The sequence below is a fragment of the Microcaecilia unicolor genome, chromosome 10 (assembly GCF_901765095.1).
Source record: "Microcaecilia unicolor chromosome 10, aMicUni1.1, whole genome shotgun sequence".
NCBI lineage: Eukaryota > Metazoa > Chordata > Amphibia > Gymnophiona > Siphonopidae > Microcaecilia > Microcaecilia unicolor.
In genome coordinates, this window is record NC_044040.1 from 112,082,706 (window position 1) to 112,091,353 (window position 8,648).

Below are 8,648 nucleotides of genomic sequence, written 5' to 3' on the forward strand. Positions count from 1 at the left end.
GCATGGGTCTCAGAGCTCCGACCATGCGCTGCTACTCAGCTCATGTCTCGCGCGATCTCCCGGCAATTAAACTTTAATGCAAAAAAAGTGCAATGTGATGCATTTGGGGAGTAGAAACCCAAGGGAGCTGTATGTCCTAGGAGGTGAGAGGCTGATATGCATAGATGGGGGAGAGGGACCTTGAGGTGATGGTGTCCAAGGCCCTTAAAGCGAAAAAACAGTGTGACAAAGCAGTGGCCATGGCCAGAAGGATGCTAGGCTGATCAAGAGAGGAGTAACCAGCAGAAGAAAGGAGGTGTTGATGCTCCTGTACAAGTCGATAGTGAGGCCCCACCTGGAGTATTTTGTTCAGTTTTAAAGGTCGTATCTTGCTAAAGATGTAAAAAGACTAGAAGTGGTCCAGAGGAAGGCAACAAAAATTATATTTATTTATTATGTATTATTACATTTATACCCCACGCTTTCCCACTCAGAGCAGGTTCAGTGCGGCTTACATAGTAACAGGGATTACAGAGTATTGATGAAGAAACAAAATATAAGTTAAGTTTATCAGAAGATATGGGGCTTGTGCATAAGACATATGAGAAGAGACTGGAAGACCTAAATATGTATAGCCTAGAGGACAGAAGGGACAGAGGAGATATGATACAGATATTTAAATACTTGAAAGGTATTAATATAGAAACAGAGAAGAGGAAATGATAAAATTAGAGGACATGAGCTGAGGTTGCAGGTGGTAGACTTAGGAGTAATGTCAGAAAATTCTTTTCACGGAGAGGGTGGTCGATGCCTGGAATGCCCTCCCGAGGGAGGTGGTAGAGAGAAAAACAATGACGGAATTCAAAAAGGCGTGGGATGAACACAGAGGATCTCTATTTAGAAAATAGATGATGAATACATAAGCACCGCCATACTGGGAAAAGACCAAGGGTCCATCAAGCCCAGTATCCTGTCTCTGACAGCGGCCAATCCAGGCGTCAAAAACCCGGCAACTCCCCCCCCCCCCCCCCCCAAAAAAAAAAAAAAAATTTTAATAACGTTCAATGGACTTTTCCCTCAGGAATCTGTCCAAACCCCCTTTAAATTCCTTAAGGCCAGCTGCTGTCACTACATTCTCCAGCAACGAGTTCCAGAATCTAACTACACACTGAGTAAAGAAAACTTTCTCCTATTTGTTTTAAATCTACCATATTCTAGCTTCATCTTGTGTCCCCTGGTTTTGTTGTTCTTTGAAAGTCTAAACAAATGCTTCACATCTGTCCGCTCTAATCTGCTCATTATCTTGTAGACTTCTATCATATCACCCCTCAGCCGCCTTTTCTCCAAGCTGAAGAGCCCTAACCTTCTCAGCCTTTCCTCATAGGGAAGTCGTTCCATTCCCTTTATCATTTTCATCGCCCTTCTCTGCACCTTCTCTAATTCCTTTATTTTTTTTTTGAGATGCGACGACGAGAATTGGACACAATACTCGAGGTGCGGTTGCACCATGGAGCGATATAACGGCATTATAACATCCTCGTGTTTGTTTTCCATCCCTTTCCTAATAATACTGAACATTCTGTGTGCTTTCTTAGCCGCCGCAGCACACTGAGCAGAAGTTTTTATCAACGATGACTCCCAGATCCCTTTTGTATAATTATGGTACAGCCAGAGACCTCCCCACTGGAATGGTGGAGGGCCCAGTCACAGAGCTCAGGCCAGTACAGACCTTGGCTGAGTCAGAAATCTGATGGCTGACATAACTGGGAGCTTACTGGAAAAGTATGGCCTAGTTTGTAGCCCAGATTGAGGCCTAAATAAGCTAAATTAGGAAAAGTTAATAGATATGGAAACAAAATGGAGGAATTCAGCACAAAATGGAAGCCCATATCTGTTACAAAGTGGAATTTTCTCTAATGTAAGTTAGAAAAACAAGTTGAGAAATAAGTGAGTCATAGCAGGTGCAAAGAAAATAGGGAACTAGCTGTTCCAGAGAGGAGGGAGACTTCCTGTGAGCAGGATTGTGGTCAGCTGGTCAGCTGGTGTGAGAAAGGAAAGGCGTAGCAAGATAGAAGCTACTCATTAGCATGAGCCAATCAGTGACAACCATGACATTAGCATAGACCCAATCAGGTATATCTACTGTCATATTACCCATATCCTGAGGGCACCTATAAAAATCTGGGTATTTCCTGGTTTGAGTTAGAGAGACAAGGGTTGGCACTCTCTCTCCAAGGGAAACCAATGTGTCCAGCAGAATTAACAAATTACCTAATTGCTTTCCCTTGTAAAACCTCTAATTGGTAAAAGAAATTATAAAAGATTAGCAAATAATTAACACCTGTTTGCAGCTTATTATATTCCTATAATTAATTGATTGTACATGCCTGTTGTCAATCACTGATTTGACTTATACCTTAGCAAATAAACTCCTCATTCCAAATGATGATTTGTGGGCTTCACTTAATGATCAAAGGCTGTAAGTATAAATGCATTGAATAACTTGTCATAAGGCTGGTATCTTTTCCTTAGACCTAACTTCTCCCTTAGAGGCAATAACTCCCTGATTACCCCAGTACTAGTGTTATTTAGAGATGGAGTCAGATTAAGGTCACTCTAGCCTTCCTGGGGGGGCTGGGGACCCCTAAATTCTAAACACTTTCTAGGTCCATGACTCCTAACGTGGAACCTTGCATGACATAGCTGTAATTCCGGTTCCTCTTACCCACATGCATCACTTTGCACTTGTCAACATTGAACTTCATATGCCACTTGCACACCCATCCCCAGTCTCGCGAAGTCCTCCTGTAATCTTTCACACTCCTCCTGCGACTTGACGACCCTGAATAACTTTGTGTCATCTGCGAATTTAATGACCTCACTAGTTACTCCCATCTCTAGGTCATTTATAAATAAGTTAAAAAGCAGCGGTCCCAGCTCAGACCCCTGCGGGACCCCACTAACTACCCTTCTCCACTGAGAATACTGACCATTCAATCCTACTCTCTGCTTTCTATCTTTCAACCAGTTCTTAATCCATAGTAATACCCTACCTCCAATCCCATGACTCTCCAGTTTCCTCAGGAGTCTTTCATGAGGCACTTTGTCAAACGCCTTTTGAAAATCCAGATACATAATATCCTCTGGCTCCCCATTGTCCACATGTTTGTTCACCCCCTCAAAAAAAAAATGCAGTAGATTGGTGAGGCAAGACTTCCTTTCACTAAATCTGTGCTGACTTTGTCTCATCAGCCCATGTTTTTGTATGTGCTCTGTAATTTTATTCTTAATAATAGCCTCTACCATTTTGCCCAGTACCGATGTCAGACTCACCAATCTATAATTTCCCGGATCTCCTCTGGAACCTTTTTTAAAAATCGGTGTAATATTGGCTACCCTCCAGTCTTCCGGTACCACACTCGATTTTAGGGATAGATTGCATATTACTAACAGTAGCTCTACAAGTTCATTTTTCACTTCTATTAATACTCTGGGATGAATACCATCAGGTCCTGGTGATTTACTACTCTTCAGTTTGCAGAACTGACCCATTACATCCTCCAAGTTTACAGAGAATTCATTTAGTTTCTTTTGACTCGCCTGCTTCAAATACGCTTTCCGGCACCTGTGTCCCTCCCAAATCCTCCTCGGTGAAGACCGAAGCAAAGAATTCATTTAATTTCTCCGCTACGGCTTGGTCTTCCCTGATCGCCCCTTTAACAAAAATACATAAAAAAAATAAAAAAAAATTTATATGGCTGCAGGGAATGGATGTGTGAGTGACGCTTGGATGGCTACTCTAGCTGTAAAGAACTAAGGCTGGTGCCAGGAAGACTTTGTAGGTCAGTGTCTGTATCAGTGGCGTAGCCAGAGCTAATATGGGTGGGCACTATGTATATAAGTGAGAGTAGCATTTCTTGAGATACTCCTAAATAATGCCTTAAAGTGCACTTGATGAAGGATTTCTAATAAACAGTCTGCCCAACAGCTGTCCAGTATTAATATAAACCACATACATGCTCAAATCCTATGTAGCAAACTTTAACAACACCAATTCTGAACACACAAATACTAATAACAGTACCTTTAAAAAGGCAGCAGTGAATATACACAACAGCAATATGCGTCTCACTGGAAAAGTCAGACTACTCAGACTGATATAGATCCCAACACAAACCACATGCCAGAAGAATCACTTTAGTCACATGCAGAACACAGACCAACCCTCATCAATTGCCCAGCTCTGTCCTTCCCTACCCCTCCATTCCTCCCTGTAGCCCGACATCAGGCCTACCCTTCCCTTCCCTACTCACCTCATCCATCCCTATAATCTGGCATTAGTCCTACCCTTCCTTTCCTACCCCCCATCCATCCATCCCTGTAGCCTGGCATCAGCCCTTCCTTTCTCTACACTACCCCCCATCTATTCCTATAACCTGGCATCAGCCCTCCCCTTCCCCACATCCATCCCCTATCTAGGCATCAGCCCCACCCTAACCCCCACCCCTCCCTGTAGCCTAGTGTCAGCCCTGTCCTACCCCCTACTCATCCCACCATAGTCTGGCATGCCTGAAGCACACCACTGCAGAGCCCACCCCCACCCAGAAACCTACCTACATTAAATATAAAACTTTTTTTTTTATTTTAAGCTGGGCACAGCAGAGAACTTCCCCACCCCAAAACTCGCCAACGTAAAAAGATATACAACTTTTTTTTATTATTATTTTAACCTGGGCATTGAGCGCACTCCCACCCAGAAAATTATGGGTGGGGATGGGCTCTACACTGCCTAGGGGAAAAATGCATATTTAATGATTCAATATACCTTTCTTCCCCTAGGCTGTGAAGAGCCCACCCCCACCCAGAAGCCCACCAACAGCAAACACTCACTGTACATGATAAAAAGCATTTATTTTACCTGGGCAGCTGGGCTTCAGACCAAATTTGTATGCATGTGGTGGCAGGTGCAGACTCCGAGAGCTTTGCAAACTGTGCTCCATATTCTGACTCCTGTTCCTGTTTGGGGCCATGGTGAGTGCTGACTCTAGGGGTCGCACTCCCAACTGAAGGCTGACCCAGGCAGCAAGGGCCCAATAACATCTTTTCCCTTCAAGGAGCAGAACGTTGTCGAGAGAGCTCATCTCATCCGCAGCAGCCTTGTGTGTTAAGCTACTTTACTGCCACAATGGCTGCGGCTGAGCTCTCTGGACGACGTTCTGCTCCTTCTCTTGGCTTCAAGCAGTGCAGGCAGCACAGTGAGACAGTAGCGTACCAAGGTGGGGGCAGTTCGCCCCGAGTGCACGCCGCTGGGGGGGGGGGTGCCACGCGCCTGTTGGCCGAGTCCACTCGTTCCCTCCCTGCTGGTTACTTCCTGTTCCGGGGCAGAGGGAGCAGCAGGGAATGAGTGGACTCGGAGCCGACAGGCGTGCGGGCACCCCCCCCCCCAGCAGGTAAAAATGCACCTGGGGGGTGTAATTTCGCCAGGGGGGGGGAGTTGCGCTGCACCTGGGGCGGGTGTAATTTCACTGGGGGGGGGGCGCATCGGCATCCGCCCCGGATGTCAGCCAGCCTAGGAACGCCAGTGCAATGAGAGGATGGGAGATAGAAGACTGGGAGTGCTCGGGCAGCAGACAAGCGGCAAGCAGGCGACGCTGCCAACCATCTGCAGCAAGGCACAAATCCGATCCAGCCAGTGCACTCTCTGGTAAGTGGCACCGCATGCAAGCGGAAAGACAGCTTTGCATGCGCATAGGTGGCATCGCAACCACGTGCGCTGCAGGAACTAAAGTGCCGGTGAATGCGCATAGGTGCCGTTTTTTTCAACAAATCTATTTGGGGGAGCAACTGCTCCCCCTGCGCCCCCCCCCCAAGCTACGCCACTGGTGCTGAGCCAGGGCAGAACTGAAAGGCTCAGGCTGTGCAGCACTCTCCCTGCAGCCTAACCGGCACCTAGAAGACCAGCACCGGATTGGAGGAGCAGGACAAATTGGGTGGGCCTGGGCCCATCCAGGCCCAACCGTAGCTACACCCCTGCTCTGTATATGGCAATCCAATTTAGGATAAGTTGGAAAAGGCTTCAACGGTAACTTCAGTAACTGGAACCGAGGACAGTGCTGGGCAGACTTTTATGGTCTGGGTCCTGCAAATGACAAGACGGATTTCAATAGGCTGGAGTGGGCTTTGATGGCAACTCCAGTAGGTGGTACATAAGGATAGAGCTGGGCGGACTTCTACAGTTCATGTCCCAGAAATGCCAAAGAAAGACTCGTGATAAAATATCAGACTTATTTTCAAAAGAGGAGAAGGGCGCCCATCTTCCGACACAAATCGGGAGATGGGCGTCCTCTCAGGGTCGCCCGAATCGGCATAATCGAAAGCCGATTTTGGGTGCCCTCAACTGCTTTCCATCGCGGGGACAACCAAAGTTCACAGGGGCGTGTCAACAGCGTAGCGAAGGCGGGACTAGAGTGTGCTTAAGAGATGGGTGTCCTCGGACGATAATGGAAAAAAGAAGGGTGTCCCTGACGAGCACTTGGCCGACTTTACTTGGTCCATTTTTTCTTGTGACCAAGCCTCAAAAAGGTGCCCGAACTGACCAGATGACCACCAGAGGGAATCGGGGATGACCTCCCCTTACTCCCCCAGTGGTCACCAACACCCTCCCACCCTAAAAAAAACTGCAAAAAGTTTGTTTGCCAGCCTCTGTGCCAGCCTCAAATGTCCTACCCAGCTCCATGACAGCAGTATGCAGGTCCCTGGAGCAGTTTTAGTGGGTGCAGGGCACTTCAGGCAGGCGGACCCAGGCCCAGCCCTTCAAAACCCACCAGGAACCCACTGTACCCACCTGTAGGTGCCCCCTTCACCCCTTAGGGCTATGGTAGTGGTGTATAGTTGAGGGGAGTGGATTTTGGGAGGCTCAGCACACAAGGTAAGGGAGCTATGCACCTGGGAGCAATTTGTGAAGTCCATTTCAGTGCCCCCTAGGGTGCCCAGCTGGTGTCCTGGCATGTGAGGGGGACCAGTGCACTACGAATGCTGGCTCCTCCCATGACCAAATGGCTTGGATTTGGTCATTTCTGAGATGGGCGTCCTCGGTTTCCATTATCGCCTAAAACCGGGGACGACCATCTCTAAGGACAACCTAAATGTTGAGATTTGGGCGTCCCCAACTGTATTACTGAAATGAAAGATGAATGGCCATCTTGTTTCGATAATATGGGTTCCCCGTCCCTTCACGGGGCCATCCTTCGAGGACGGCCCCAGGAAAACTTGGACGTCCCGTTCGATTATGCCCCTCCACATAATATCACATTCATTGTTGATTTAATCATGAATCGATAATATGAGTAACTGTTGGGCAGACTGGATGGACCACTCAGATCTTTATCTGCCGTCACTTACTATACTGCTATGTTGTGGGGGAGGGAAGAGGTTGTGCCAAACTTACAGAACTTGAGTGACTGATACACTATACATCATAAGAACATAAGAATAGCCAAACTGGGTCAGACCAATGGTCAATCTAGCCCAACAGTGGCCAATCCAGGTCAGAAATACCTGGCAGAAACCCAAATAGTAATAACATTTCGTGCTACCAGTATCAGGGCAAGCAGTTGCTTCCCCCATGTCTATCTCAATAGCAGACTATGGACTTTTTATCCAGGAATTTGTCCAAACTTTTTAAAAACCCAAATATGTTAACCACTGTTATCACATCCTCTTGCAGTGAGTTCCAGAGCATAAATTTTTTTGAGGGGAAAAATATTTCCTCCTATTTGTTTTAAAAATATTTCCATGTAATGTTGTTGAGTGTCCCCTGGACTTTGTACTTCTTGAAACAGTGAAAAATTGCTTCATTTATACCCGTTCCACACCACTCAGGATTTTGCAGACCTCAATCATATCCCCCCTCAGCTGTCTCTTTTCCAAGCTGAAGATCCCTAACCTCTTTAACCTTTCCATTTAACATTTTGGTCACTCTTCTTTGAACCTTTTCTAATTCCGCTATATATTTTTTGAGGTAGGCGACCAGAATTAAATGCAATATGATTTGTATTATTCTTCCCAATGTGCATCATTTTGTCTTTGTCCACATTAAATTTCATCTGGATTTCGATGCTCAGGCTTCCAGTTTCCTAAGGTCTTCCTGGAATTTTTTACAGTCTGCATGGGTTTTGACAGCTTTTAATAGTTTTGTCATCTGCAAATTTAATCACTTCACTTGTTCTGATTTCCAGATCATTTATAAATATGTTAAATAGCTTCAGTCCTAGTACAGATTCCTGTGGCACTGTACTATTCACCCTCCACTGTTGAGAAAAATAGCCATTTAACCCTACCTTCTGTTTTCTGTCTAATAAGCAATTCCTAATCCACAAAAGGACATTGTCTCCTATCCTATGACTTATTAATTTTCTCAGGAGTCTCTCATGAGGAACTTTGGCAAATGCTTTCTGAACATCTAGATATTCTACATCAACCAGCTCACCTTTATCCACATGTCCATTCATGCCCTCAAAGAAATGAAGCAAATTAGTGAGGCAAGGAGTAATGTCAGAAAATTCTTTTTCACGGAGAGGGTGGTTGATGCCTGGAATGCCCTCCCGAGGGAAGTGGTAGAGATAAAAACAATGACGGAACTCAAAAAGGCGTGGGATGAACACAGAGGA

The 8,648-nt window shown here is 46.0% G+C and overlaps 1 long non-coding RNA gene across 1 annotated transcript; it reads left to right on the forward strand.

Annotated features, from left to right (window-relative positions):
- Window positions 1-930: 930 nt before the first annotated feature.
- Window positions 931-7,584, forward strand: LOC115478456. Its single transcript, XR_003943526.1, has 3 exons — window positions 931-951; window positions 2,456-2,458; window positions 7,506-7,584. It is a non-coding gene; the product is annotated as an uncharacterized LOC115478456 (long non-coding RNA).
- The last annotated feature ends 1,064 nt before the right edge of the window (window positions 7,585-8,648 follow it).